Genomic DNA, 23,307 nt, shown 5'->3' on the forward strand with positions numbered 1-23,307 from the left:
GTCCAATGAAAAAGTAAATGCAGAAGTGACCGTTGGCTTTCAGAGCATGATGTATAGCTATGTCTTCAGGCTTCTTCTTGAGTCAGAGCTGGGTACAAGACTGACATTTTGTGAAAAATTTTAACACAGTTCTTCTCTTGCTGACATGGATCCTCAGAATAATGTTGTTTTTTCAAGACAGGTCATGGGATGCTTTATTTTATAAATCAGTCAATCGAGATCACATGACACTTTAAACTGATACCACATATGATCTTAAACAAATATTAATGATACTGTGGGTCACAGAGAGAACTATCTTGGGAAAATCCAATGGTATTTTTCACAAGAGGAGAAGAGTTAGCCAGACTGTCTTGCCCAATTCGCCTTTTATTTTCATACTGTATTCTTCTTCACTTCCTGTCCTTATGCAGTTTTCCTACAATATATACTGTTAAACATCTGTTATGTCCCACCCAAGAGATGGCTGCAATTCTATGGTTGTTGAACTGACTTCTGTTTATGTATATTATGTATAGATTATACAGACTCTCACACACTTTATTAACATGTAAACTGGTGAATAGAATCCTTTTGGATAATGGAAATATATCATGAAGACACTGACTTTATATTTATAAGGCATGGGACAACTTTAAAATTAAATAGTTTTCAAATTTCATGAAGAAAGAGCTATGGGAACAACTTGACTATACCTTTGAACCTATCTATTTGTCAAATGTCTCAACATTTCTCCTGTAGGTATTTTAGTCAGTTACAGTTAATCATTACCTGAAACTATGTAAAAAACCTATCCCGCACCAGTGGACAGTACACTGTTATTTTGTTAGACAGGGAAGAAATGTAGACAGTTGAGTCATAGCTGTCAGTTATTCATTACATATAAATTTAGTCAACGCCTATAGGATTTTCCAACACTATTCCCACTTTTGATTTATAGTGTTACTGATCTCCTAGGATAAACTCCTCTAAAATAGGGCAAAATCCTACTTCTCCCATTTAGCAAGGCTAATTGCTTTGTTGTGGGAAAGACAGGGAGCTCAGAGGCCATGCACAAGGGGCTTCACAACCCCCTACTTGCTGTGGATCAGGTCTCATTCAGGCAGAGTTCAAGGGTGGGTCAGGGAAATGGTGGAGCTATGGAGAAGAGTTCTGCCAACTGCACAGAATCACTAGCTAAGAGCCCTGCTGTAGCAGCAGCCATGGTCTGGTTGTGAAGATGCACCACATCCTGGACACAGGTGATGGGCAGGGAAAGATTCCATTCTTCAAGCCACATGAAGCCTCTTTACTTGGGTTTTGTGCCAGTCATATGAATTTCACCTAAGGTGAGAAATCTAAAGAAACATATTGGAAGTACCCTCTATGCAGAAACCATGCTGGAGTAAAGGTGGGTGGTAAAGAATACAGATGAGCATTTACTAATTTCCACTCCTGCAGAGTATGTAACTCATGAGCCACAATCATGGGTGTGATTTCAATTAAGATCCTTTAAGACACAGTACCAGCAATGGAGTGCAGTTGCTAATGATCTCTTATACCAATTAAGTATTTATCATAATCTGATGACATTTTTAAGCTTCATTTTTATTTCGTGTTTCTTAAAAATATTCAATATTTATCATGATTAAAGGATAATGTAAAAAAAGCAGATATAAAATTTTATAACCCTCTATTCAAACTGCTGGGCCTTTTGAGATCCACCAAGATCTAACTTCTATAAAATGCCTGCATAAAGCAGCATTCCTGATAGAATACTTGCTTTCACCAGAGTTCCCTCATCAAAGTTTGCTCATTCTGAATAATAAAACCTATTTTCACCTCCAAGTACTGAACTGATTTTATATCGTCACTTTCTTCCAGCTCTTTTGTTCCTACTACTTTTTGTATGATTTTCGGGGGGATTTTTTGCAGGCTCTTCAAAAGACCCCATTTATTTTGTTTGCTTTGTTTTAGGAATGACCTATAGTAGCCTGATTTTTGACAGTGCTTTGAAAATTATCAGTAATGAACCTTTGGAGACTTTGCTTTTTACCTGTATTCTTCTTTCATCTGTTTGTAATTTTCATGGGGATTACTCAAAGGATGCATTTTTGCTTCATTCGTTGTTATGGTGATATGCTTGAGGAAGATATTATAATTATTGTTTGCTTGAAAGAAGCACCTGTGCTGAAGGATGTAGGTTTCACTAGAATCAGCTCAGGCTTAGCCATAGACACAGAATCACTAGCATTTGCTTGAGTGTCCTTCTTGGCTTAAGAACTTTCTTAGTGCATTCTTGTGAGAAACCTTTATGTCTGCTCTTCTTTTGATTTTTATTTTCCCTATTAACATTCTGCTTAACAGCCTAGGCGCCACCATGGGCTTGGTTCACTTCCACTGACACGCTGAGGGGCAAACTGTACTTTCCTGTGCTAACAGGGGTCACTGCTTGCAAGTAGGTATTCAGACCTGGGGAGGGCAGTTGGTATTTTCACCTCCACACTTTTGAGGGTCTCACCAGGAGAGGATAGCTTTAATCTCCACTGGGCCACCATAGGAGCGATGTTTGCAAAAGTTGCCTGGGGACTGTACTGAATCAATGCATTTCCTGGTGCTTCAGTAGTAACTCATCTCTCCTCCACACCTTTCGCCTTCTGTCCAGTTCAGATCATAGCTTCTCTTTCTGCCATCCCGTCATGGATGCCTACCTGTGAGCTCAAGCTCAACAAGGCTTAAACAGAGCTTTTAATGCCCCCCCATTCATTGCTCCCCACTACCTCATTCTTGTCCTCTGTGGGTGGTCCCACCAGCCTGCTTATCTCTTAGACCCATAACCTGAGTGTACTCTACTCGCACCTCTCTTTAGGTCCCCCCATTCAGACCATACCTAAGTCTTTTTGTTATGTTTCTGCATTATGTCTCTAAGATAAAGCCTTTCCCCTATCCATCCACACTGCTAAAACTCTCCATCCCGGCTGTCAGCATCTTACATTTCAGTTACTGCAACACACTTGTGCCTGGCCTTGACAAATACAACATTGTCCTGCTCACATCCATTCAGAATGCTGCTGCAAAGATCATTCTCTTAGCTTTTCACTTTGACCATACCTTGCTCTGTTGGCTCCCCATTCTCTACATCAATTAAAAGCTTCACATTCAAGGCCTTTCATGGCCTATCCCCACCCCACCTGCCATTTCTTATTCAATGTCAAGATGCTGACTTCCTCCTGTGCTTGTCCCACAGTGCCAGCCTCCATTGCATACTGTTACTTTTTCAAACAAGCACCTTTGTGCTTTCTCCCATGCTGCCCCTCACGCATGGGAGGAGCTCCCCATACATGTCTGCAAAGCGCTTCCTCATTATCCTCTTTCAGATTTCTTGGTAAAGCTCTGCTTTTTTGTGATGCTTTTCTGACATCACACCATGTCCCAGAGGAGTTATTGCAGGAGAAACCCTGCTCAGTCCTTAGATTCTTGAGAGCTGCTTTAGTTGGAGCTGGAACAAACACTCAGGAAAATCCCAGCTACTGATTTGCATTTTCTTATTAGTTGTTTGTGATACTGAATTTAAGAGAAGAGTTTCAGATCCCACCCAGACAGACATTGTCCAGGCACTCCAGTGGTTTGACACACCCTCATTTCAGTGACAAAAACTTATCTCAGTGGACTTCTAAAAATGAAATCTTGATAATCACAGGACATTCATCTTATCAGAGATGCCCAAAATCCAGTCACACTTACATTTTTTAACAATCAATGGGTACTTTCCTGTACCCAGAACCTTGGTAGAGGAACACTCCATCAGTTTCCTTGCATTGCAAGCTTCAGTGAGCTGATGGAGTCCGCCAGGTTGGTGAGCTGCACGTACATTGTAAAAGACTCCATGAATCTGGCTGAGCATATAGCAGTGCTTCTTAGATTATCATATTCCTTGATTTAAGACTTCAGTGTGCTGATGAATCACTCATACTTATCATCACAATGTTTATTCGAAAAGGAGCAGTCATCCAGAAATAAATGTAACATGACATAAAAAGTCTGAATAACCAATGTGGACAAATAGCAATACTAAGCATTGCTTTTGTTTATTCCACAAAAAGAAGATTAGACAAATGAATCAGTGTCCATATGAGACAAATATAGTTTTACCTGGGCTTGTATACAAAGGGTGCAGACATTAGATCATGATTTAAATATGCAGACATATGCATTTAAATGATTATAAGGCCATTCTCATTTCAATCAAGGTACCATCACGGCTTTTCGGGAATGGATGATTATTTTTCTATTGGAACAAAAAATTTTTGGTCCCTGAAGTTAGGCAACTATATCTATCGTTAGGCACCTTAATAAGGGGCCAGATTTTCAGACATGCTGAGCACCACATCTCCCAGTCAATGTGGGACTCCCTGTGGGACTTGCATGAGCTGAGGATGGTCTCTTAGGGACCATATACCAGTTATGGATATCTGAAGTGCTCAACTGAATCAGACAAGAGTCCTGTGGGGAAAAAATAGTATAAGATCATGAAATTAATCCATATGCCCAAGGAAGCATGATTAAGATTACACAGGCAACCTTAATTCTGGCACTTTCTAACTGCTGAGTGCTTGGCTTTGCAACCATAATATTCTTTTAATGTAATTTGTTTGTATAGAATTCCCACTCACACATGTGTGTATCTATTACTTACAAGGAATATAATAGTGTACCATAATAAAATAGCATCAAATATTTGTTTCACATCTGAATATTGACAACCAATACTTTTTATAGCTCATTTCTTTTACTTGCTTTGCCCATACAGAACCCTGAAGGATTCAAGACTTTTTATATCTAGATCCAAATTACATCTTTCCTAACTGTGGATGTTGGGAAAATGCACTAGCACCAGCTCTTAAATACTGGAAACTTTTCAACTGGTTTGTTAAAAGGCCAAGGTAGGGAATTAAAAGGGTGTGTCAAAATGTGCAGATAACACCATATTTGAATATCATCATATTGAGTGACTGGTGGTTTGTTTCTGGGGTCTTTTTAAAGAGACATTTAACACAGCAAGGGAGTGACCAGAGAAATGAATAGTGGATTTTTAAAGTGAGAAAATATAAAGACCCATTTTGGATCTCTGTGTTCCTGTGTAAGGAACAAAGATAAGGAATACAAAATAAGAATCCATATCCATAAATTCATCGCTCAGAAGAAGTAGTGAATCTCTGTTCACTTACAAGAAGGAAGACCAAAATAAGCCAACCATATGCTGCATCAACACAAAGAAAAATTATACCATAATTATATTCATCTGGATTATCACAACCAATTTTCTTTTGCAGGGATGTGCATATTCAGTTTAGAGAAGAGCTATTTAACTGATTAAAGGTATGGACTGCTTTTAGCTATGATGGCAGAGGCATTTAGGCCAATTTTTAATGTTGCCAACTATCATGATGTTTGTCCAGAGTCTTGTGGTATTTGGCATTTTTCTTAGAGCCCCAGCTGATGGAATCAAGAGATTGCATGACAATCTCAGCTTTCATCAAAAACAACAGACACTCATAGCACCTCAGAGAGCACAATACTTAAGCTATAGGTATTCCCTCTCACTGTAGAAGTAAACTTAACACCAGTGTTGAGATCAGGAAGAAATTTTCCACTACCACATGTTTGCATTGCATATTTTTACCTTCCTCTGCACTGAGCAGGCATCATATGTTAGGGTCACATAGGCTTGTCCCATATGATTGATTTTCTTGCAGTTGAGGGGAGGGCATTCATGTATGTTGGTCCTTTCTGTCTTCTATTTCAATGTCAATGCTAAAAAAATAAAATTACAAAATAACTTTTTAGTATAGAATCCTGTGAGGTCAAATTAAACTTTGTACCTAACCGAATTGCTTAGTTCACTCACAGTGAATATTGCATTGGGAAACGAAACAGGAGATGAGCTGAATTCCTGTGTAGTCAGGCCAACTGACTGCTCCACTCTCTTTCTTGGAGGAGGGGTCCGTGAATGTTTTTCCAGGCTCCAGAAAATTAAACAAGTACTCTGAAAGGGATCTTGGGTAAAAGGACACTTCCGGATGCTTCCTTTTCAGTAGTTTTATTTCTCTTATTTGGTACTTGGTGTGATCAATGGGGCCTTCAATTGCAGTCCATGCTTAGATATCGCAGTGTTGGAGTCTCATGGCTTTTCTACCCAGCACTGCAGTGTGCTCTACAGGGGTGGGCTCTATCTAGTGTGCATTAATGTAGTCCGTGTGAAACCATGGGTGCTGAACTACGGGTGGTGCCGCATCCCCTTGCTTGAAGCGGTTTCCATGATATAGAGTTTACAGTTTGGTTCAATAGCTTTCAGCACCCCCACTATACACATTGTTCCAGCACTCCTGTGTGACACGGGATGATACTATATCAAGGTGGGAACTAGGTACCTTTCAGTTTGTGCTGGCAGTATCTACACAGGGCAGATAAAGTGCTCTGTGGTTTAAACCCCTGTAGGGTGCACTGTGTAGACAAGCCTTTAATATAAGTGATGCCCTCTGAGAAATCTGAAAACAAAATTTCTAGCCCTCAAATTTATTCCTATTAAAATCTCCATGTTTGTCCAGCTCTTTTTTTCAAGCTCTGTTGGAATGTACATTTTTAGTTTGACCAATAAAGACTGAGCTATAGTTGGTAGTGACCTTGTTGATTACATCTTGCCTATGTTCTAAGGGAACAGGCTCTTTAATTGGACATTAATAAATATTGAGCAAGTTCCAAGCTTTTAAAGCACCGAGTTTATTATGCGGGTTGCACAACTCTACCATATTAATTCTGAGATTACTGGTATTTGAGACGGTAATTCTAAACACTTTAGCCCTTTCTCTGTTTACTAGATAGAGTTTACCAATAAGCTATTTTGTTAACCATGATGGATAACTACAGTTGGCGAGACAGGCAATAAACCAGCATCTGCTTTTGTACTTTCTGTAAATCAGGCTGCAAATAATTAAACTTCAGATTTCTGGAATCTACCCAATTAATGGGAAAAAAGCCTGCTGCATTCAGTGCCCTGGAATGTTCTTTTACCATGAAGCCATAACTGATAGCATACTAGTAGAAGAGTATTCTGCTCATCTCCGTATGATTGATTCTTCCCAGAGCCTTAGAATTTAGAACCATCTATTAGCAGGATTAATTAATTTCTGCTGAGGGTGGTCTGGGGTCATAAAGGAATATGGTTCTTCTTGAGGCATTAAACATCTCCATCACGGGATTCAGTCCTGAAAACGCCTAGAGATTACTCACTCTAATGGCACTACCTTGGGTAGTCCTATTACAAATCAATGGATTACTCATGACAGTAAAACCTAGTAACGATAGTAAACATTTGCAGGCTCTATAACATTTCCATGCTTCAGGCAAAATACTATAATTATTCATCCTTTTCCTGTCTTTGTCTATATGTATGTGAGTCTGTAGACCCAATCAGTACAAGATTTGACATAACTACACATGAAAATTCATCTGGACACACCAATGGTGTATAGTTTGATACTTTCCATCAGCCCTTAAGACAGTAATGGGAAAAGCTCAAACAATTCAGGGCAGGAAACCCCCCCAAAAGAAAGACAGAGCAGAAAGAGAGAGACACAATAATAAGGTAGCACTGGGAACAAGGAAACATACAGTAAAAGGAGTGAGACCTTTAGGAATTGGGTAGAAAACACAGCAAAGTGCTGGGACAGGGTGAGAACTCAGACCGGGGCTGTGCAGAGGTAGTTACTGTTCTGCCTTGTACAAAAATATATTGTGGTATTTCATTGTGAAAATAGTCATCTCACAGAAACATGGTTTAACTCAATTTCTCACTCTTGGCCAGCGAGCCTGGAAGTGCTATAGAGGTACTTAATTGAGGAGAAGGCGGGGCTTATTATGACCCACAGCAACAACTCTGGCTGAGAACTCATATCAAGTTCCTCCCAGCTACAAGAATCAAAGCTGTGATGAGGGGGTGGGGCGCACTTCAAGAGTGATGATGTTGTAAACTGGTTATAAAAAGAAAAGTGGGAAAGTTAACAGAGAAGATAACAGACTTATTTCAGCTCTTTGGTTACAGCTGATGATTCAGGTGATCAAACGTTAATGCACTGAACTCAGTGCCTTAAATTGTGGGGGTTATGGGAGAGCAAACTCACCAACGCACTTCAGCATTGTGTCCCAATCTCTAAATAACTAATCCTTTTTTGTGCATGGTGTTTTTTTCACTTCAGAAGCATATCCTTACTTGTGTTTTCAGTACTGGATTCCAGCCTGCTTGGGATCAATTAGCAAAATAAGGCAGTTTGCATAGTATTCAGTATGGTTTATAACTATGATCTGGCTTTAAAAAAAAAAAAGTGGCTATTAACAAAGGTAAGTTTCTGAGAGCTAAACATACTTTTGAGCCTGTGTAATGCGGTCTTCTCTTGGAGATAAATCCTGCAATTCCTACTCACTCTGAACTCCAGTTGACTTCAATGGGAGTTTAATCTGAAAAAAGACTGCAGGACTCGCCCTTTGTTTGAAGAGAAGATAAATAGACAGAATAACAACCTAATTTTTATAAAACCTCAGGAAGAACCTGAGTAAACTGATGTCACACTGAAGTAAACTGGGCTTGGGTTGTGCTGTGGGCATTGGCCGTTTAAGGAAATATTTAACTTGTGGCTTGCACTTGCATTATGCAGATGAAATAGGTTAGAAACCATCTTGGAAAAGCTCATCTACAAGCAACATGGTCTGCAGCAGTCTGCCATGAGCTTCATATCATCATTCAGGACTGTGTCAATTTCTGAGAAGGACTGAGCTTGATAGTTGCAGCAGATGTTGTCAGCATGGATAAACTTGCAGGAAAGTGTTGCTGGCGAGTTGTTGATGTACACGTTGTACAGTTATTGGTGAAAAAACTGAATCTTGAAGAAGACTGTTAATCTGACACTTCCAGGAACTGCAATGGTTGCCCATGTGTATTCTGAACTGCCTATTTTGGAGGAAGAGCTCTACTACTTCACCCAAAATGGGGCAACTTGAGAGAGTTTACATGGAAAGCCTCTCTGCAAAGCATGTCATAAGCAGCAGTCCAGGAAGATGGCTCCTGTCTTTGGTTTTCAACAAAATCTATTTTTGATAAAGGTGGTCAAGGCCAAGACTTGATCACAGGTGCTACGTTCTTTCCTGAACCCTGCCTGCTCAACCTGCAAAACATTGTCCAACTCTGGAGCAATTAGTTGGAAGATCAAGCACTCAAACACCTTAAGACACACTGACAGCAAGACCTGAGGTGACGGTCCTTGCCTGGCATGAGAATGGCAATAATCTTTGCTTGATGCCAAGTACATGGCAGATTCTTCTCATTAATGACTCATGTATAGAAATTAGTGATGCCTTTGGTCCAAGGTGCTTAAGGAATTCTGGTAAGATGTTATCATACCCTGCTGCTGTACCTGGTTTGATGGAGTTAAGGGCCTTATCTAGCTCATCGACCGTAATTTACTTTGGTTGACTCCTGCCTACAGTCTAATGTTGAAGTTGACACCATTCATCATGTACTTTGTGTTTAATCGTTTCTCCAGCAGAACCTTTGCTATCTGCAGTAGATGGCTTACAACCTCACTGGGCGATTTTGGCCTGGTGAACAACACCCAGCCAACTGATCAGATTCTGTTGGAATAAGTGAAGTCAAGCTTCCCCATAAATTCCTGCCACCAAGTGGTGTCCAGAGACTCATCAGGTGGTCTGCAATGTCTGGGTCACCAGATAATTCAAATTTCCTGAGCAAGGCTTGATAATCGGCACTCTGGCAGAGAGTTTAAATTGACTGACGGCAGCCTTGTGGTATAGCTGAACATGCAGCTTTGTAAATGGCTCCTTGGAATCAGTGTAGGCTTCATTGACTGGGGTACAATGTGATAGAATGGTAACCACACTACCAGTTCCAGAGCATTGCAGAACTTTTCCCAATCTGCCTTATGAAAATTCCACCGACACTTGATTGAACTTCAAATGATGGGTAGCTGGAGCCTGACTAATTTGTTACTAATTTAAATTAATTAGTAATCTCTCAAGTGCAACTCTCCCTGTCCTTTCTTCATTGGAGTGTTTCTAGTCAACTTCACAACCAGGTACAATAAACATCTTTTTTTTTTAAACAGATGATTTGATGGTAGGATGTGTATTAATGGTCCATCCTTCCAAGACACTGAATCTATCCTGAGAAGAGAGCAGAACACCCTTGTGACAGGGCAGGGTTCTGCTTCTGTCTCGTTTAAAGCAACAAACCTCTCAGAGACCTTCTTCTGGTCAAACATCTCATAGTTTACTTCACAGTGTTCTCCCCACCACTTGTATAAACTCATGCAGCTCTGTATTTACAATATCATAAAACCCTTAGCTCACTCAGCCAATGAGGAGGGATACAGAAGGTATCTTCCCCTGAGAGACCTCTGGCAAGCCTGCAGATCTCTCTCTTCCACTGAGTACTTCCTTTATGTGCCTTTTCTACCTCTCAAGTAATGGGCTAGTTAGCCATTTGGGCTCTTCTCAGCCCAACCCAATCCACCAATTAGGCACAGCTCTTCTTAATCAGGGCTAATCCAGAGCAACTACTTGTAGTGGCAGTGACCGGAGTGCTGCATCAGTTGCTGTTTCCCAGCACTCTGTCACAACCCTCAACTCCTATTAATTTCAATTGGGCCCTAACTCAGGCAGCTCAGGGTTATAGTAAGGTGTTGTGCTCTTAGACTTTTTGCACCTACTTTCTACTGATTCTTACAAATGAGAAATTATGAACCTTTATTTGTAACTCTAATAGCTAACACTCCCTCCTCTTTGAAAGTAGTATTGAATACGTGACAACCCCCAGCCACCCAGTGAAGCAAGACAGCGTCAAACATTGATATGGGAGGCTGCAGTGTAGCAGGAATGGCTGGACTAAGATAAAGAAAGGAACGGACATTAAGAGTTCATGCAGTTATTAGCTCCAGGGAGCAATTAGTGTGGGGAACAGAATCCCTAGCAGCAGCTGAAGCTGCATTTAGAAATATTTGGAAGAATACAAAGACTAATTGGGGCAGTGGACACTGAGGACCTGATCTTATTTTCACTGGAGTCGACAGGAGTTTTGCCACTGACTTCATTGGAGTAGGATTGGGTTCTAGAGGTCTAAGATGAAATTCTGTCCTCGGATATGTAATATTGGCATACCTCCCTCCGAAGTACATTGGAGTTTGTACTGATCTAAATACCTTGTGTGGGCTCAGTTCTGTACATTAGCATTTCATTTACAACAGTGAATCAAAAAATCTATTTCCTTTTGAATCACAAGTTCTGCAGCCAAGTTCCCTACAACTAACAAAATGTAAAACCCTCAAGAAGATACTTCGAACTTCTTCTGGAGCAAAAGCCTTGCAATTTGCATTTACTCAAGATAACATTTGTGGGTGTTTAAAGTTAGGTCTCTCCGTCTGTATTTAGGACCCAAAGTCAACTGACCCAAGGACTTTCAGCTGCTATTACTAATACCTAGCTCTTATAGACCTTTTCATCAATAGTTCTCAAAGTGTTTTACAAAGAAGGTTAGTATCATTATGCCCATTTCAGGCACAAGAGGGGAAATGACTTGCCCAAGGTGGCCAGCTGGCTGAGCCAGGATTAGAGCCCAGCTCTCCTGAGTCCTGCTCTAGTGGTCTGTCCAATAGAACCACACTGCTGTCTGTGTATTTTTATGTCATGGGCAAGTTCTGCCATACACCCAGTCTGTGGATGCAGAAAGTCTTAAATGTGGTGGAACCAATTTAATTATTATTACTTGTCTTACAGTAGTGACTAGAGTCCTCAGTCAGAATCACAGCATTGTACGAATACATAATAAGATAACCCCTGCCCCAAAGAACTTGTAATCACCCATGTGGGGTGTGGGAAGTCAGGATTTGGGGTTCACCCCTTGGTTGTTGCAGAGGACAGTTTAGCGGGGCCTTCAACAATTATGTTGAGAAAGAGGGGTTTGGGGAGTGGCGATGGGCTGAAAGAATGATGGGATGATCAGCCATTGTCTCCTTCCACTGCTGAATAGGGGTAGAGCAGAGGGTTCACTGTGCTAGTGGAAATGGGGCAGTTTCATTTCTGCCCTGTGGCCTTCATGGGACTTTCCCAATGGGATTCCTTGAGCTGTCTGCTGAGGAGAGGGTTTATTCTTTCAGTCCGTGTGTGCATTAACAGCTATGATGCCATGAATGATTATTAAAAATAGAACATAACAGTAAATGAGCGTAGCTTTATCTTTTTTGTTGTAAACCAGTGTGAAGTGGTCAGTCACTGTGTTAATATATCATTTTAACATATTTTTCATTAATAGGATTATTTGATCGGGATCAATCAAAGCAAAGCTCTTATTTTCATGATTATTAATAAGTTAACAGTTGTAGAGTGCATGGAAGTTGTAAAGGATTACAATGTATTGTGTGGGACTGGATTCTTGGCAGACTTCTCTGATTGTTCGAATACATGTTTATAACCACATTTATATATTTTAGACCTCTTAATGCAGTAAAATGTTTGAAAAACACCAAAATGTGTTTTAACTTACATTGAAGGACTAATCACCTTCACCATTCCATGTTTAATACAAAAGAAATAAAGACAGTGCTTAGGTCACAGTGACTCTTACAAAACATTTAAAACTGGTAAATGAAAAAAGAGTGAATATTCATTGCCAAAAGTGAAAGGAAATGCTAGCAAATCCTTAAATTTTAACTGCACAAGCTGCTCCTCAATATCAAGAGAAACTAAAACAAACATTCACTAATATCTACTTTTCAGTATATTTCAGAATGAAACACATCCTCTTTAGCAATCAGCATTAGTATCTTTTAAAAAACCCTGTTGTACGAACTATAATAAACTTTTAAATACATTTATGAATTTATCATAGACGTGTATTTCCTATAGCCCAGTTGCAAATTAAAATAACAAGAATACAGATCTAGAATTTGTGTAGCAAGTTTTTTAGCCATGCATTATAGTGAGATTTTTAGCCATGCATATACCACTTACCTTCCAGGGTAGGCCTTTAATTTTGGAAAGTGCTGAAAGGCATTACCATACCCATTATCATTAGACATATCATTTATCTTTGCTGTGGTAATAAACAGACTCCCAGTGTTCTAGTATTAATAGTCCAGAAGTAACATATTAGCTTTAATTTTCCTTCCACAAGTTAAAATGATTATTTTGGGTAAAGCACATGGTTTTAGAAGACAATGAAGATACAGCCCTAGTAAAAGACAGAATGGCTGGTTGATTTACATGAAATACCAAGTGCTTGTGTGAGAAAAGGTTAAAATTAGATTGACGAGCAAATGTGTTACCAGACTGCTGGCTGACAAATGGCAAAGCTATGCCAACTTATACTGGAGATGTACTAAAAGTAAGCAGGAGGATAAAAACTATGTGCTAGAATACATTCAAACTTAGCATAAACAAAGAATGCTGGGGTGGCCACAACAGAGGCATGACAGGGATATACATATTTTGTGGCAATAAAATACAGCGTGGGTACAATTTAACAATTAGATATGGAGATCCAGACGCCTGTTTTGTGAACAAGTCAAAAGGGGCTGCTTTGATGGTATACAAATTTGTTTACAATGATATTCCTGTTGGATGACTATACATCAATTTTCTGATAAACTTCTTTCACTGATCATAGTGACTAAAGGGCTCTACTTCCTAAGAGACTCTTTCTCAGCTAGGAGAGACAATGCAAATCGGAATTAATCATATAACACAGTCATTCCCATCTTGACCAAGGTCTGATCTCTTCTTGGTGATCAGTGAAGAGTAGTGTGGTCACATGGCACTGGCCCCCTTTTTTTCCAGCTATTTCTATAGGCTTTTAGCCAAGTTATAATTATTTAGGACAAAAATTTCAGAATTGTCCATTAATTATACATGCCTCGCTTGAGACACCAGGTGCTTCATATTCGGAGATGCCGGGAACCAACAACTCACACTGATGTCAACTAGAGTTGTGGGTGCTCGGCCCATCTGAAAATCAGGTCCTAGATGAGTCAAGTTGGACACCCAAAACTGAAGCACCAAAAACTTAGCGGACACTTTAAAAAATATTGGCCTTAATGACTTATCAGCTAAGTAGATAGGTAGTCTGATATGCTTGGGACATTTCTACAAAATGTAGCTATGATATTTAAATAGAAAGAAACAAAATTATAAATGTTTCAGGCTGCTACTCCATAATCACAACCTCACCATGCGGCTATATATGTATTTTAAATAGTAAAAATTTAAAAAAGTTTAAAAATTCAGCTGGCATGCAGGACCCTTACTCATGATTAATATAATCTGTATGTCTATAACAACACTTTGTGGGCTCCATAAGTATATCATGTTGTTTATCAAACAACAAACAGCATGTTCCCTTTGAAGTTAATGGGAATTCTGCCACTGACTTCAATGGGATTAGAATTTGGCCATGGCATGAACTTTACAATGCTTAAGAATTGACTAAATGGGAGTTTACACAGTAGAGTTTATGGACCATATCCTGCCCTCCAATGGGTCAGTTTTGTACAACTCTGCTAGTGTGGAATCTCCCTGAAACTGGCTTACCAAGTCCGAAAACCAGTTTGCCCAGCTCCCTCTGAAGGACCTCCCCCTGTTCATGTCATATGGCCAACACAGGGGGCATGGCCATGGGAGAGAGGTCAGCCATCCCTTTGCCCCAGCAGTCTGTTTGGTGTATCAGCCTGTTGGGGCTGGTGGAAGTTAGAGCAAGTCTGAGAAGCCGGAAGATTGCTCTGGACAACTGGCCTAGTTCAAAGCAGCTCCAGAACTTGGGGACAACAAATGTGGCTTAAAGTTACCTTTGTACCCACCTGCTCCTCAGCAACAGCTGTGGATCTGTCCCTGTGTATTATGCTGAGCCTCTAATATGTCTGACTTATTTCTCCCTCATTATCGTGAAGTAACAGAAGAAGGAAAATAATTGAACATTCCCTTAATGCTAGAAAAATAAACTGGTGTTGAGAGTCCAGTGGTTTGCCAAGATATTGCAGATGTGATGGTGTAAGCAGAATGTATGTGCCGCAATATCCAGGAACAATAAAGGGATGTTATTAAATATTGTGTGAAAAACATGACTTTCACCAAAACAGAAGTTTAAAATAACCAATGTGTCACTTTTACAACTGAAAATCTACCACTTTAATGAGACACTTTGAGGGGAGAGGCCCTGCTTCATAAATCAGGTGACATGATTGAGATCCAATATGCTGCATAGTACAAAAACCCTTTATCATGCCTACCTAGGAGTCAAATTAACTCTACTGCAAATATTAGAGAACATGCAGAAAGGACCACAAATAACTAGAGATAGGCTGAACACAATACCCAGCTCTGAACTGTGCTGCTAGCCATTATCTCTGCAACAAACGGTGATGAGAATAAATAAAAAATGCAGATCCTCCCCAAACATTTGGATCGGGATCTGTACAAAGAACAAATGCTGCTGCTGCTAAGTCGGCAATTGCACGTGTACTTTCTGCCCACCCATGGGTAAGTCAGGCGTGCAGCGAGTGCATGCTAAACCCCAAAACCTGCTGGGCCCCATGAGCCAAGCATAGCCTGAGTAGCTCTTTTCATTGCAATAGTAAAGGAATGAGAACTATTATGTTTTGGCTCAAACATCAAATGGTAAAAACAGATTGTGCTTGACTGACTGAAAACTACACAGTCAGCCCTTTTAACAGGTATTCTTAAACGGTAAGATTACAAAATGGGTGTTTTGAAACACTGGTAAGGTTCTTCTTTCTCGTATTGACACTCCAAACCAACTCCTTAAAGTAACAAAGGACTAAACCCTGCAACTGCACTGGTTCTCCCCTATTGAATTCTATGAAACAGAGGAGATTGGGCCCTAAAGGGCAGATCCCACACTCCTTAGGTAGAGAGAACCTCAATTCCATGGCAGGATCAAGCCCTACATATCTATCTTCAGGTACCAAATCCAGGATTAATCACTTAACCTTGCTCATCAATAGAGAGGTGAGGGTTCTACATCTCAGTCTTAACTTACAATATGTGCCTGGAGGTTATCTGACATTGGGAGACTGTTGAAATCCAGTGAAGGTGGTTCCTTCTGAGCCTTGCACTACTTTCCGTGTACACTTGTCTGCACAGCCCTATACACTTCAATGACACTTTATCGCTAACAAAAAACATTTGTGGCAACATCAGGATGAATTAAAAATAAGTGAGAATCTCATTCTTTTCCTTTTTCTACACCAGACAGTTAATGTTATTGTAAGCATCGTTTACTAAAGCAGTTTCTGATTTTGTGCAACTAACATAGATATCAACATAACAAAAAGCAGTACATATTCCTGAAATTCTAACTGGGCACTGACTTATATGACTGGATTAATGTAAATTTACTTTGCACTAAACCCCCTGAGGTTTAAATCATAGCTTTAAATTTCAGGCTTTACAATATTTTATATTTGCTATTCAAGAGGGGGCACACACCGATTGGCTTGCTCAGGTTGTTCTCGGTCAGTACCCAGCAATGGGAACAGGCCCAGGAGCGAGACACTGAATTGCTTGCAAGCAAAAAGGAAAGCGGGGCAGAAATGTCCGGGGTGGGTTTGGTATTCCAGGTCCAAGAATAGGACGGTGTGGGTACTGTTCTTATCTTGTGCTTTCCCCATATGGTGCATTTTACTGTCGGGCATTCCACCGCATATACACAGCCACACGCACCTCTCCTCAATGTCTACGGGTTAAATTCTGAAATCTTTCCATTGGCCCCATGGGAGTTTGGCCTGCAGAAGGACTTTAGGATCTGAACACCTAATAGCCTGGGCTGCTTGTTGTTCATTGGTTCAAACTGCCTTGCCTTAATCATATGCAATAGGACGAGACGAAACATTTTTTCCCCATTAGGAATCTGGAGAGGAATGCCAGATCTTATTTTGATAGCCACTAGGTGATGGTTCATTGAGGTAGGTTTGCAGAGAAGAGTGGTGAGAGGTGTTTGACGCACAACCAGAAACCATGCAAAATTTGCCCAATTTTAAATTTTCAGGACATCCTCTTCACTCCTGTGTGCACTGAAACATTCAGAGCATCTGACAGACCCATGTGCTTGTTCCCTGACAACATGAAACATGGGGCTTTTGACTGAGCTACCCCCTGCGTTTTTTGGGTACTTGAAACTATAAACTCAAAGCAAAACCAAGAGCTGTCTGCCCCCAATAGTGAAAACCAGAGAGAAGATATATAGACCCTGTGAGCTGAAATGGCTGACTTTCACAGCTCGCTCATGGAGCTGAAAGAACCGTCTAGACCTAGTGTGAGTTAAATCCTTTGTGATTGTTGGGGGTCCCTTCAACTTGATATTGATATAAGAAACCAGTGCTGCCAAATTGTCTCTTCTGCGCCCAGAACACCCTGAAATGAGAAACTGGTTTAGTTCCCCGCCACCTACCCATTCCCACCTGTGAGCATCTTTGCTTTTTTACTGGTTACTCTATTCAGATTCCTGTCCCCATTCCCATGATGGGCACCCATCATAAGTGTCCAATTGGGATGTATATAAGCTGGCTTTGTGTATTTCACTTCTCAAATCAAAATGATAAAGGTTTCTTCTCTTTCGAGGCAAACTTGTTTCTCTTTGTGATGGAAAAATCATAATCTTGGGAGTGAGAGAGGTTATGTTGTGTTTTGCAGGAGCTGGATAAAGTTATTCTTTTAATGACAATCCTATAAATATATACCCTAGGCACATATAGAGAATGGGATTCAACTACTGATTATTAATAAAATGAAGATGCCCTCTAGTGGTTCAATAAAATAAAGCTCTGCACTCTCTTTTGTTCAAGGGAATTACCCCCACCTCACTTTTTCTTTTCTCAAAACTGCTGTGAGCAAGATTCCACACCATTCTTACACCCCCTCTCCCTGGGATGTGTGGGTACAGAGGATCATTTGAAATGGTTGTGTTTAGTCCTGCAGGGCATCAAACAAGCTTAGTAAATTCACTACAGTTTCCATAAGAGCCATATCTGAACACAGTAGGGCTGGTCACATGATCACCATCTGGAATAGATGAGACTCGTAACTTACTGTGGCATGTTCTTTTTGTAGCCAACTCTTCTCAGAGACAACTGGTGACTTTTTCATCTGCAAAATATTTTCAGGAAAAGAACTGCTGGAACTGTTCAAATCATTTTTGTAACTGAATGATGAATTTTGCCCAGCATTTCAGTACTGTGAGGTGAAGCCTCAGTGTTACATTTCTTCCAGTGAAAGACATGGTGTGATCTCTTTCAAGTCAGAGTTGTGATCTTATCATTTCCTTTTTATAAGGCTATCCTTGGAAAAGAGTAGCGCAAATATTAGGGAGGTGCATTGTAAAAGGAAGGGGAAGCTTAAAACCACATTTTTGGACATAGAGGCTTTAGAAACACGGGCAGCCCAAGATTTAAAACGAAACAAAAAAACCACTACTACATGCCTTATAAGGATAGGCTCAAGGAACTCAACCTATTTAGTTTAATGAAGAGAAGGTTAAGGGATGCCTTGATTACAGTATACAAGTACCTACATGGGGAACAAATATTTAATAATGGGCTCTTTAGTTTAGCAGAGAAAGGTGTAACATGATCCAAGGACTGGAAGTTGAAGCAAGCCAAATTCAGACTGAAAAGAAGGTGTAACATTTTAACAATGAGAGTAATTAACCATTGGAAAAATTTACCAAGGGTCTTGGTGGATTCTCCATCACTGACAATTTTTAAATCAAGATTTCTCCCCCCTAATAGATATGCTCTAGGAGTAATTTTTGGGGGATGATGTTCTGTGGCCTGTGTTATACAGGGGGGCAGACTAGATGATCACAATGGTCCCTTTTAGTCTTGGAATCTGAGAAGATTTGAACCACAAGTCTCACATGTGGTTCAAGATGCCATGTGGTTCTTCTCTGAAAAAGTGATGATACAAGTTGCATTGTGGCACTCTACATCTATTATTCCACCCTGCTTCCATCTCATTAACAAGCTGTCTCCCACCCACTCACATGTGAAAGCTACTCCTGCTGACAGCTGGAGTCATTCTTGCATGTTGAAATATTCCATATGAGGCTGGGATGTTGAAGGTAGTTGTGGGACAGTGTCCCGCTGATGACAGTTGATAATCTTTTTTTTTAGTTTATACTCTTCCAGGACAGGCTGGCTTTTCTAAGGCATGTTTGAAATTAACTCACTTTGTTGTTTAATAGTCTTACTGCATTGACATGCATGGAATATTAATAAATACATGGAAGTCTAGATAAAATTAGCCAACTCTATTTTTTCTACAAGCAGTTCCTAAGGAAAGCTTTAAATAACAGAAGGGAAAAAGTCATTTCCCACTGCTGACCACAAATAGTTAGAATATGCAATGTGGGGCAACTTGATCTACTTGCTAAATGATCCTGTTTGGGCACCCTCTATTTCTATCTCCCTTTCTCTAAACCACTGTTTAACTCCATTAATTTCAAGCCCTTTCTAGATGTAGCTTAGGGATATATGCAACCCAAAAATGTATCACAATTTCAGTATAACCAGTTGATGAACAAGTTGGTCAAGTAAATCTGGCGTGATTCCTATGAGCTCAGTAAAGTTGCACCAGCAGAAGTGCAGAGTAAATGGGAGCAGGAGTTAGTCTGTAGTGTCAGATTCCATTTCCCCCCTGCTAACACTCCACAAAACAATGAGGCTACTTGGAGTAAGGTGCTGTTTAGAGTGAGCTAAGGGATCTGAATGTGGCCCACTGTGCTTATTAGGGGTGGGCTGTAATTACGGAAGTAGTTAGGGAACATATACATTAATTCCTTAAGTCTGTGACAGTATCACAGTAAATTAGTTGGAGGAATGAATTGTTAATTGGCTAGAGGCAGGTTAATGAACTGTAGCAGAATTCAGAATGATTTGTTAACTGTGGTTCTAATATATTAAGTAAATTAATGCTGCTGAAAGGGGCAGGATTGATAGCTTGAACTATGCCTCAAGTCTTGTTCTGAAAACATCACCTTCAGTCTCCTACTCTAGTCACCAATTCTCTTCTCTGCTGAGACTGGGGAACAAAGATCCAAATGTAATGGTGACTTTTGTGATGTGGCCACTTATTTGCTAGGACATGGACTCTTTATATAAGCCACTGCACAGCTAGCAGCTGGCAATGTCTTCAGCTACTCCTGAGGTGGGTCAGATGTGAACTTGTGAGCTGAAAGGTAAAGACCCCTAATTATACTCCTAGAGCCCTTCAGACACCCATGCCCCTAAATCTTTGCTATTCTGACATAGTTTGTTTTTTCTTAACAGCTGCAGAAGAAGTTACCAGACAGAATTGTTTTTGTATATTCTAGCCATATTTTGGGCAGAATTAAATGGTCAAATGAGAAAGCCAAAAAGTTCAGCTTTGTCTGGTGTTAATCAATGCAAGGATCCATTGGCTAGGAAACTGACACAGATGATCTTTCTCTCTTGAAAGGAGTATGCCAGTTTTGCAAGCTCCGTTAGTGCATTTGGGAGGTAATTGCATGTATGGCTTAAAGACCATCAAAATAACATGCTATCTTGTTCACATTACGACATTGTTGGACAGCAGAGGATTGGATGATGTATCCCAATGCACATGAAGGTTTGCAAATAATTCCAGAGTGGCTGGCAAGAGCAGAATGGACAAGTGTAGTGAGTGTATGTGGGGCATACAGTTACATACAATGCCATTGCTTGTGGTTGGGATCCATTTTTCAGATGTTGTTGGATATTCTTCAGTTAGCTACTGTCAAGGTTTTTGGAGAAGGTGATATCACGGCTTTGGTTTACTAGTAAGTACAGAATTACTGCTAATGTCTTATGGTGGAGCTACCTCCGCACAAATCAACTCTCCTTTTTGTGCGAGAGCGCTGAGCTGGGAGGGGAAAGGAGGCGGGATCAGGGCTGGTGCTCAGAAAAGCTGACAGAGGCACCCTCCACAGGCACCACAATGAAGAGGATGCTAGAATATAGTTAGGACTGCCCCACTCATTTGTCTCCAAGCGATGCATCCGATTGTGAAATCCTCATCTGCAACTAGTTCAAAGAAATTTTCTGATGTAGTCTGGAGCAATGGGAATGGCAGATTGTGTCTTCACCGAGGATGCTAATATGTCCTGGCCAGTACATTAGATATACATACATCAAACCTCAGATGTATTTGGAGAGGCAGCCTACTGATTAGGTAGAAGTAGTGGACAGCGTTGGAATTGTCTCACTTATTATTTGGTTCCTGTAAAGTTAATTACAAGAATAGCATTTTTATGTGAACAAGATTCAATTTATTTGTACCCGCATTTGTTTGTCTTAACTTTATACAGAGTAAGTATACAAAAACACTGAAGAAATATATTCACAGTGTTTGTTGTAAAACCCCACTTATTTCTAAATTAGTATTAGCAAATCAACAAACAAAATACCCTTCCAAAAAACAGACACTCAACCAAGCAACAAAAACACACAGGGAGAACAAACCACATATACATGAAAAGCACCACTTGCTTCTGTGATTGAAGACTAAGCAGTAAACTAACCATAAGAGACATCATACAAACACAGGAAAACTAAAAAAGGAAGAATTAATAAAATGAATCCCCTTCTCAAAGTGTAGCAGTTACATTCCCAAGAGTACACAACATACTGTGGGTGTCCTGCAGATAAATCACAAAGTATTGGCCAGATCTTTTCAAAGTGATATTTAGTTTAACCATTTATTTATTCATGATTCTCATATTTACTTATGTTTCCATTACTTTTATCAAGGAGGAAGGGTTTTTTCCTATCTCATTAGCATTTATATTTTTAGGCAGATGACTCTTTAGGCAAAAGTAACTCTTGTGAAATGTGGTTAAAATTTTCAGAAACATCTAAGTCACATAGGAGCTCAGAGAAAGTCAATAGAATTAAGACATTTTTGAAAACTTTACCTTTCTTGAAATGACTTTGCAAAGATGTTCAGGAGATAAGGCCAACTGTATTACCAACTTGAGATCCAGACTCATTCAAGAGAAGACATATAACCAAAATGGCTCTACTCTTGGCCAGGCCCTAAAAAGTGAACGTCAGAAGCCTGCTGAACATCAATTCCTTCTTAAGCATTTTATTTGGATTTGTATTCCAGTTACACTGTGATACTTTGCTTTTCACATCAAATTTATAAATCTTTTTAATCCAGCATGGGAAGCCCAGGTCAGAATGGAGAAAGACCTTGTCTAGCAACACTAGGCAACACAGTCTAATTAGTTTTTGGAACTAGAAAGAGAGCTAAATGGTCTTGGTCCAACATTCTCAGTAATAGGATTCCTTTCCTATTAATCTACAACCATGAGATATGACCAAAGTGTTATCCAGGGAGCAAGTCTCACATGTGATTATAGTTGCATAAAACTGTGGTTTTTACAAACTTTCATAACTAATACTAAATTAGCTAACAATAGAGAACATGTTTTTATTAACAGCATCTTGGCAAATAAGCTACAAAATAACAAAGCAAAACTGTGTTCAATGGTCAGTTAAGTCAATTTTTGAACAAGAGACCTCTTACCAGTCGGTGAAAGAAAGACCAGTTTTGAACTACACAGAGCCCTTCTTCAGTAATTTTGTGATATATAATAATATATATAATAATTGTGTTATATATGCTGAGTTTTAGGTGTTATTTAAAGTATACTGCATACAGAGCACAAGCAGCAGAAGGACTGGAAGAGTGGGGGAACCATGCCCCCACAACGGCCCAACCCTCCTGGAGCCTGAGCCCCTCGCACCAGTCCCACCCTACCAGAACACCTGCCCCTCCTACCAGGTCCTTCCTCCCACCCCACTCTCCTTACCTTACTCTTCCTGCTGACCAGCCCGAAGCTCTCTGGTGACAGGTCTTTCCTGCTTCCCAGACGTGGAGGATCCCCAGCACCTTTCTGCTGTAGTTTTGCTAACTGACTGGTGAGGGCTCAGTTGCCGGCATGTGGCTCAATGTGGAGGGGGACCCGGGTGCCAGCCAACTGGGCCAGGTCACAGCGCATTCCCACCCAGTCAGGTTTTAAGGGGTGGGGGACAATATTTTCTTAAATATCCCACAGAAAGTGCATATATTTCTTTTGTTAAGAAGTGTGTGTGGGGGTATGGCCCTCTGGCCTTCCCCACACCGGTGATACAGAGATCTGTATTATTGAAGACTGGGTGATATATTGTGTGGCATATTCACCAGCCAGGCACA

The sequence above is a fragment of the Lepidochelys kempii genome, chromosome 11 (assembly GCF_965140265.1).
Source record: "Lepidochelys kempii isolate rLepKem1 chromosome 11, rLepKem1.hap2, whole genome shotgun sequence".
NCBI lineage: Eukaryota > Metazoa > Chordata > Testudines > Cheloniidae > Lepidochelys > Lepidochelys kempii.